The sequence below is a fragment of the Triticum dicoccoides genome, chromosome 6B, assembly GCF_002162155.2.
Source record: "Triticum dicoccoides isolate Atlit2015 ecotype Zavitan chromosome 6B, WEW_v2.0, whole genome shotgun sequence".
Classification (NCBI taxonomy): domain Eukaryota; kingdom Viridiplantae; phylum Streptophyta; class Magnoliopsida; order Poales; family Poaceae; genus Triticum; species Triticum dicoccoides.
In genome coordinates, this window is record NC_041391.1 from 715055156 (window position 1) to 715065262 (window position 10107).

Genomic DNA, 10107 nt, shown 5'->3' on the forward strand with positions numbered 1-10107 from the left:
ATGGACAGCGTCGGGGCAGGGCGCGACGAGGGGAGCGCCGATGGCGACGGCGACGGCTGGGCAGGGGCGCGGCGAGGGGAGCGGCGGACGGCGACGGCGACGGCGGGGTAGCCTGGCGGCGTCGCGAGGTGGTAGTCGGTGTCGAGGAGATGAGAGAATAGAGAGAATGGGGTCAAAATTTCTAACTCCTCACTTATATACAAAAGCCTTTAGTCCCGATTGGTGGCTCGAACCGGGATGAAAGGGCCCCCTTTTGGCCCGGTTGGTGCCACCAACCGGGACTAAAGGTCTATTTCAGCAGCCCAAAGGGTGGGAAGCGGTTGGTGCCACAAACCAGGACTAAAGGGATGGAGTTGCCGTCGCCAAATGTTTAGTCCCACCTCGCTAGTTGAGAGGCGCGTGCATTGGTTTATAAGCCCCGCTACGACTGAGCTATGAGCTCCTCTCTATTGCAGGCATGACATCCCAAAACTTTGTCAATGCCCCGATGGGCCTGCTGGGCCCGCGGACCTGCATCCTGGCCCATGTACAGATGGGTTTCTAGTCGTATCACTAGTAGAAAAAGGGCCTATAGTCCCGGTTGGTGAGGGCCTTTAGTCCCGGTTCATGAACCGGGACTAAAGGGTCGGTACTAATGCCCTGACCCTTTAGTCCCGGTTCAATCCAGAACCGGGACAGATGGGCCTCCACGTGGCCTGTCCGCTGAGCCCAGGCAGGAGGGCCTTTGGTCCCGGTTGGTGGCACCAACCGGCACTAGTAGAAAAGGGGGCAATGGCCCAGGCCAGTTCAGCCCATTCGTCCCGGTTCAATCCAGAACCGGGACCAATGGAGCTATTTGCCCCGGTTGGTGAGCCCAGGGGGCCGGCCGGGCCACGTGGGCCATTGGTCCCGGTTCGTCCGGACCTTTTGGTCCCGAATGGTGGGACGAACCGGGACCAATGGGCCTGGCTCCTGGCCCACCACTATTGGTCCCGGTTGGTGGCATGAACCGGGACCAATGGCTTCCCTTTAGTCCCGGTTCATGCCACGAACCGGGACCAATAGTGCTGCCTATATATACCCCCTCGCTCACGAGCAGAGCACTCCAGTGCTCTGTTTTTCTCTTGCCGGTGAGGGGGGGCTTTGTGGTGCTCTAGCTCACCTCCATAGCACATGAGGTGTTCGATGAAATGCCCGAGCCACACTACTTAAGCTTTCTCCTCTCCAAGCTCGACCTCCAACCTCCATTTTCCTCAATATTTGTCTAGGTTTAGCGGTCCATCACGCCCCGTCCCCGTCTTCACCGCCGTCGATCACCCGCGCCGATCTCATCGCCAGCACCACCGTGGTGAGCCTCTTGTTCTTATCTTCTTTCTGAAAGGAAAATATTCTTACTTGTATTATTTTCTTACTTTTATTATTGCATCTTATATAGTGCGATGGTTTTGGTATCCGCCCCTGTCGGCCCTCGTCCTCTCTATGATTCGGATGTGGTATATATTATCTTTTCATAACTATTGGTTCATTTATTGTTTATGAAAATTATGCCGACCAACGTGACATAGATTTTATTTATCTAGGAGGTTGTTGAACCGGAAATTCCAACCGACCCTATTGTCGAGAGGTTAAATTTAGTTGAAGAAGAAAACAATTTCTTGAAGGAAAAAATAAAAAAACTTGAGGAGGCGAAGATGATATTGGAGTTGCATGTTGCGGATGTCGTCGATGATCACAAGATCAAGATGGATGCAATGCGCTTGAAGATGAGAAAGATTAGAAAATATGCCATTCATACCAAGGCTTGGTATCATTATGCCGTTGGATCAGTTGTTACCTTGGTTGCGATTATGATCACATTTGTTTTCGCATTGATATGTTTTACATAGTTTCAATGTATGGTTTAATTAATTTAGATGCTCTCTAGAGCTTTATGTTGTTAGATGAGAACTATGTATGTACTTTGGTTTTTATGTGATGATGAACTTCTATTAATTTGGTCACTTAATTATATATTCATGATGTTCTGTAATGATTTTTGACACACTTAATTACATATAATGCACGCAGATGAACCGACAATGGATGTACGGTGACAGACACACCTCCGAGTACATTAAGGGCGTGCGTGATTTTCTCGAAGTGGCTGAGGCAAACAAGCAGAATGGTTTTATGTGTTTTCCATGCCCTATATGTGGGAATACAAAGTCTTACTCTGACCAGAAAATCCTTCACACCCACCTGCTTTACAAGGGTTTCATGCCACACTATAATGTTTGGACGAGGCACGGAGAAATAGGGGTTATGATGGAAGACGACGAGGAAGAAGAGTACGATGACAACTATGTGCCCCCTGAATACGGTGATGCTACTGAACATCAAGATGCACCAGACGATGTGCACGATGGTGCTGCAACGGGCGAAGCTGCTGAAGATCAAGAGGAACCAGATGATGTGCCCGATGATGATGATCTCCGCCGGGTCATTGTCGATGCAAGGACACAATGCGAAAGTCAAAAGGAGAAGCTGAAGTTCGATCGCATGTTAGAGGATCACAAAAAGGGGTTGTACCCCAATTGCGAAGATGACAACACACAGCTCGGTACCGTACTCGAATTGCTGCAGTGGAAGGCAGAGAATGCTGTGCCTGATAAATGATTTGAGAAGCTACTGAAAATAATGAAGAAGAAGCTTCCAAAGGATAACGAATTGCCCGACAGTACATACACAGCAAAGAAGGTCGTATGCCCTCTAGGATTGGAGGTGGAGAAGATACATGCATGCCCTAATGACTGCATCCTCTACCGCGGTGCCTACAAGGATCTGAATGCATGCCCGGTATGCGGTGCATTGCGGTATAAGATCAGACGAGATGACCCTGGTGATGTTGACGGCGAGCCTCCCAGGAAGAGGGTTCCTGCGAAGGTGATGTGGTATGCTCCTATAATACCACGGTTGAAACGTCTATTCAGAAACGGAGCATGCCAAGTTGATGCGATGGCACAGTGAGGACCGTAAGAAAGACGGGAAGTTGAGAGCACCCGCTGACGGGTCGCAGTGGAGAAAAATTGAGAGAAAGTACTGGGATGAGTTTGCAAAGGACCCAAGGAACGTATGGTTTGCTTTAAGCGCGGATGGCATTAATCCTTTCGGGGAGCAGAGCAGCAATCACAGCACCTGGCCCGTGACTCTATGTATGTATAACCTTCCTCCTTGGATGTGCATGAAGCGGAAGTTCATTATGATGCCAGTTCTCATCCAAGGCCCTAAGCAACCCGGCTGTTGGGGAACGTAGCAGAAATTCAAAATTTTCCTACGTGTCACCAAGATCTATCCATGGAGAGACTAGCAACGAGGGGAAGGAGAGTGCATCTACATACCCTTGTAGATCGCTAAGCGGAAGCGTTCAAGTGAACGGGGTTGATGGAGTCGTACTCGTCGTGATTCAGATCACCGATGATCCTAATGCCGAACGGACGGCACCTCCGCGTCCAACACACGTACAGCCCGGTGACGTCTCCCATGCCTTGATCCAGCAAGGAGAGAGAGAGAGGTTGAGGAAGACTCCATCCAGCAGCAGCACAATGGCGTGGTGGTGGTGGAGGAGCGTGGCAATCCTGCAGGGCTTCGCCAAGCACCTACGGGAGAGGAGGAGGTGTCACGGGAGGGAGGGAGGTGCCAGGGACTCAGGTGTGGCTTCCCCTCCCTCCCCTCCACTATATATAGGTGCAAGAGAGGGGGTGAGGGCGCAGCCTTGCCCCTTCCTCCAAGGAAGGGGTGCGGCCAAGAGGGGGGGAGGAGTCCATCCTCCCCAAGGCACCTCGGAGGTGCCTTCCCCCTTTTGGACTCTTCCCTCCCCAAGTCTCCTTGGCGCATGGGCCTCTTGGGGCTGGTGCCCTTGGCCCATATGGGCCAAGGCGCACCCCCTACAGCCCATGTGGCCCCCCGGGGCAGGTGGACCCCCGGACCCCTTTCGGCACTCCCGGTACAATACCGATAATGCGCGAAACTTTTCCGGCGACCAAAATAAGACTTCCTATATATAAATCTTTACCTCCGAACCATTCCGGAACTCCTCGTGACATCCGGGATCTCATCCGAGACTCCGAACAACATTCAGTAACCACATATAAACTTCCTTTATAACCCTAGCGTCATCGAACCTTAAGTGTGTAGACCCTACGGGTTCGGGAACCATGCAGACATGACCGAGACGTTCTCCGGTCAATAACCAACAGTGGGATCTGGATACCCATGTTGGCTCCCACATGTTCCACGATGATCTCATCGGATGAACCACGATGTCAAGGACTCAATCGATCCCGTATACAATTCCCTTTGTCTAGCGGCATTGTACTTGCCCGAGATTCGATCGTTGGTATCCCGATACATTGTTCAATCTCGTTACCGGCAAGTCTCTTTACTCGTCCCGTAACACATCATCCCGTGATCAACCCCTTGGTCACATTGTGCACATTATGATGATGTCCTACCGAGTGGGCCCAGAGATACCTCTCCGTCACACGGAGTGACAAATCCCAGTCTCGATTCGTGCCAACCCAACAGACACTTTCGGAGATACCAGTAATGCACCTTTATAGCCACCCAGTTACTTGTGACGTTTGGTACACCCAAAGCATTCCTACGGTATCCGGGAGTTGCACAATCTCATGGTCTAAGGAAAAGATACTTGACATTAGAAAAGCTTTAGCATACGAACTACACGATCTTTGCTAGGCTTAGGATTCGGTCTTGTCCATCACATCATTCTCCTAATGATGTGATCCCGTTATCAATGACATCCAATGTCCATGGTCAGGAAACCGTAACCATCTATTGATTAACGAGCTAGTCAACTAGAGGCTTACTAGGGACATGGTGTTGTCTATGTACCCACACATGTATCTGAGTTTCCTATCAATACAATTATAGCATGGATAATAAACGATTATCATGAACAAGGAAATATAATAATAACTAATTTATTATTGCCTCTAGGGCATATTTCCAACAGTCTCCCACTTGCACTAGAGTCAATAATCTAGTTCACATCGCCATGTGATTAACACTCACAGGTCACATCGCCATGTGACCAACATCCAAAGAGTTTACTAGTTCACATCATCATGTGATTAAGAGTCAATGAGTTCTGGGGTTTGATCATGTTTTGCTTGTGAGAGAGGTTTTAGTCAACGGATCTGAACCTTTCAGATCCGTGTGTGCTTTGCAAATTTCTAGGTCATATTGTAAACGCCGCTTCCATGCTCCACTTGGATGTATTCCAAATGGTTGCTCCACTATACGTATCCGGTTTGCTACTCAGAGTCACTCGGATAGGTGTTAAAGCTTGCATCGACATAACCCTTTACGCCGAACTCTTTATCACCTCCATAACCGAGAAACATATCCTTATTCCTCTAAGGATAATTTTGACCGCTATCTGGTGATCCACTCCTTGATCACCTTTGTACCCTCTTGCCAGATATGTAGCAAGGCACACATCAGGTGCGGTACACAGCATAGCATATTGTAGAGCCTATGACTAAAGCATAGGGGACGACCTTCGTTCTTTCTCTCTTTTCTGCCGTGGTCGAGCTTTAACTCTTAACTTCATACCTTACATCTCAGGCAAGAACTCCTTCTTTGACTGATCCATCTTGAACACCTTCAAGATCATGTCAAGGTATGTGCTCATTTGAAAGTACCATTAAGCGGTTTTGATCTATCCTCATAGATCTTGATGCTCAATGTTTAAGTAGCTTAATCCAGGTTTTCACTTGAAAAACACTTTTCAAATAACCCTATATGCTTTATAGAAAATTCTACATCATTTCTGATCAACAATATGTCAACAACATATACTCATCAGAAATTCTATAGTGCTCCCACTCACTTCTTTGGAAATACAAGTTTCTCATAAACTTTGTATAAACCCAAAATCTTTGATCATCCTATCAAAGTGCACATTCCAACTCCGAGATGCTTACTCCAGTCCTTAGAAGGATCGCTGGAGCCAGCATAACTTTTAGCATCCTTAGGATCGACAAAAACTTTCTGATTGTATCACATACAACCTTTCCTTACGAAGACTGGTAAGGAAACTCGTTTTGACATCCATCTGCCAGATTTCATAAATGCAGCTTATGCTAACATGATTCCGACGGACTTAAGCATCGCTACGGATGAGAAAATCTCATCGTAGTCAACTCCTTGAACTTGTGAAAAACTCTTCGCCACAAGTCGAGCTTCATAGACGGTGATATTATCGTCCACGTCCGTCTTCTTCTTAAAGATCCATTTATCTCAATGGCTTGCCTATCGGGCGAGTCCACCAAAGTCCATGCTTTGTTCTGATACATGGATCCTATCTCGGATTTCATGGCTTCTAACCATTTGTCGGAATATGGGCCCACCATCGCTTCTCCACAGCTCGTAGGTTCATTGTTGTCTAGCAACATGACCTTCAAGACATGATTACTGTACCACTCTGAAGTAGTACGCATCCTTGTCACCCTACGAGGCACGGTAGTGACTTGATCCGAAACTTCATGATCACTATCATAAGCTTCTTCTTTAATTGGTGTAGGCGCCACCGGAACAACTTCCTGTGCCCTGATGCACACTAGTTGAAGTGATGGTTCAATAACCTCATCAAGTCTCCATCATCCTCCCACTCAATTCTTTCGAGAGAAACTTTTCCTCGAGAAAGGACCCGTTTCTAGAAACAATCCCTATTGCTTTCGGATCTGAATTAGGAGGTATACCCAACCGTTTTGGGTGTCCTATGAAGATGCATTTTATCCGCTTTGGGTTCGAGCTTATCAACCTGAAACTTTTTCACATAAGCGTCGCAGCCCCAAACTTTTAAGAAACGACAACTTAGGTTTCTCCAAACCATAGTTCAAACGGTGTCATCTCAACGGAATTATGTGGTGCCCTATTAAAGTGAGTGCGGTTGTCTCTAATGCCTAACCCATGAACGATAGTGGTAATTCGATAAGAGACATCATGGTACGCACCATATCCAATAGGGTGCAACTATGATGTTCGGACACACCATCACACTATGGTGTTCCAGGCGGTATTAATTGTGAAACAATTTCCATGGTGTCTTAATTGCGTGCCAAAGCTCATAACTCAGATACTCATCTCTATGATCATATCATAGACATTTTATCCTCTTGTCACAATGATCTTTAACTTCACTCTGAAATTACTTGAACCATTCAATAATTCAGACTTTGTGTTTCATCAAGTAAATATACTCAACGTCTACTCGAATCATCTGTGAAGTCAGAACATAACGATATTCACTACATGCCTCAGCACTCATTGGACTGCACACATCAAAATGTGTTACTTCCAACAGGTTGCTACCTTGTTCCATCTTACTGAAACCGAGGCTTTTCAGTCATCTTGCCCATGTGGTATGATTTGCATATCTCAAGTGATTCAAAATCAAGTGAGTCCAAATGATCCATCTGCATGGAGTTTCTTCATGCGTATACACCAATAGACATGGTTTGCATGTCTCAAACTTTTCAAAAATGAGTGAGTCCAAAAATCCATCAACATGGAGCTTCTTCATGCGTTTTATACCAATATGACTTACATGGCAGTGCCACAAGTACGTGGTACTATCATTAGTATCTTATATCTTTTGGCATGAAAATGTGTATCACTACGATCGAGATTCAATAAACCATTCCTTTTAGGTGCTAGACCATTGAAGGTATTATTCAAATTAACAGAGTAACCATTATTCTCCTTAAATGAATAACCGTATTGCGACAGACATGATCCAATCATGTCTATGCTCAATGCAAACACCAAATAACAATTATTTAGGTTTAACACCAATCTCGATGGTAGAGGGAGTGTGCGATGCTTGATCATATCAACCTTGGAAACACTTCCAACACGTATCGTCAGCTCACCTTTAGTTACTCTCCGTTTATTCCGTAGCTTTTGTTTCAAGTTACTAACACTTAGCAACCGAACCGGTATCTAATACCCTGGTGCTACTAGGAGTACTAGTAAAGTACACATTAACATAATGTATATCCAATATACTTCTATCGACCTTGCCAGCCTTCTTATCTACCAAGTATCTAGGGTAATTCTGCTCCAGTGGCTGTTCCCCTTATTACAGAAGCACTTAGTCTCGGGTTTGGGTTCAACCTTGGGTTTCTTCACTGGAGCAGCAACTGATTTGCCGTTTCATGAAGTGTCCCTTCTTGCCCTTGCCCTTCTTGAAACTAGTGGTTTCACCAACCATCAACAATTGATGCTCCTTCTTGATTTCTACTTTCGCGGTGTCAAACATCGTGAATACCTCAAGGATCATCATATCTATCCCTGACATGTTATAGTTCATCACGAAGCTCTAGCAGCTTGGTGGCAATGACTTTGGAGAAACATCACTATCTCATCTGGAAGATCAACTCCCACTTGATTCAAGTGATTGTTGCACTCAGACAATCTGAGCACAAGCTCAACGATTGAGCTTTTCTCCCTTAGTTTGCAGGCTAAGAAAATCGTCGAAGGTATTATACCTCTTGACGTGGGCACGAGCTTGAAATCCCAATTTCAGCCCTCGAAACATCTCATATGTTCCGCGACGTTTCGAAATCGTCTTTGGTGCCTCAACTCTAAACCGTTTAACTGAACTATCACGTAGTTATCAAGACGTGTATGTCAGATGTTCGCAACATCCACAGACGACGTTTGGGGTTCAGCACACTGAGCGGTGCATAAAGGACATAAGCTTTCTACTGTCCGCATAATCGCTACTTTCAACTTTCAACTATATTTTCTCTAGGAACATATCTAAACAGTGGAACTAAAGCGCGAGCTTACGACATAATTTGCAAAAGGTCTTTTGACTATGTTCAAGATAATTAAGTTCATCTTATGAACTCCCACTCAGATAGACATCCCTCTGGTCATCTAAGTGATTACATGATCCGAGTCAACTAGGCCGTGTCCGATCATCACGTGAGACGGACTAGTCATCATCGGTGAACATCTTCATGTTGATCGTATCTACTATACGACTCATGCTCGACCTTTCGGTCTCTGTGTTCCGAGGCCATGTCTGTACATGCTAGGCTCGTCAAGTTAACCCTAAGTGTTTCGCGTGTGTAAATCTGTCTTACACCCGTTGTATGTGAACGTAAGAATCCATCACACCCGATCATCACGTGGTGCTTAGAAGCGACGAACTTTAGCAACGGTGCACAGTTAGGGGAGAACACTTCTTGTAATTGTTGTAAGGGATCATCTTATTTACTACCGTCGTTCTAAGTAAACAAGATGCATAAACATAATAAACATCACATGCAATTATATAGTAGTGACATGATATGGCCAATATCATATAGCTCCATTGATCTCCATCTTCGGGGCTCCATGATCATCATCGTCACCGGCATGACACCATGATCTCCATCATCATGATCTCCATCATCGTGTCTTCATGAAGTTGTCTCGCCAACTATTACTTCTACTACTATGGCTACCGGTTAGCAATAAAGTAAAGTAATTACATGGCGTTGTTTAATGACACGCAGGTCATACAATAAATAAAGACAACTCCTATGGCTCCTGCCGGTTGTCACACTCATCGACATGCAAGTCGTGAATCCTATTACAAGAACATGATCAATCTCATACATCACATATCATTCATCACATTCTTCTTGGCCATATCACATCACATAGCATACCCTGCAAAAACAAGTTAGACATCCTCTAATTGTTGTTTGCATGTTTTACGTGGCTGCTATGGGTTTCTAGCAAGAACGTTTCTTACCTACGCAAAACCACAACGTGATATGCCAATTGCTATTTACCCTTCATAAGGACCCTTTTCATCGAATCCGTTCCGACTAAAGTGGGAGAGACTGGCACCCGCTAGCCACCTTATGCACCAAGTGCATGTCAGTCGGTGGAACCTGTCTCACGTAAGAGTACGTGTAAGGTCGGTCCGGGCCGCTTCATCCCACAATACCGTCGAAACAAGACTGGACTAGTAACGGTAAGCATATTGAACAACATCAACGCCCACAACTACTTTGTGTTCTACTCATGCAAAGAATCTACGCAATAGACGTAGCTCATGATGCCACT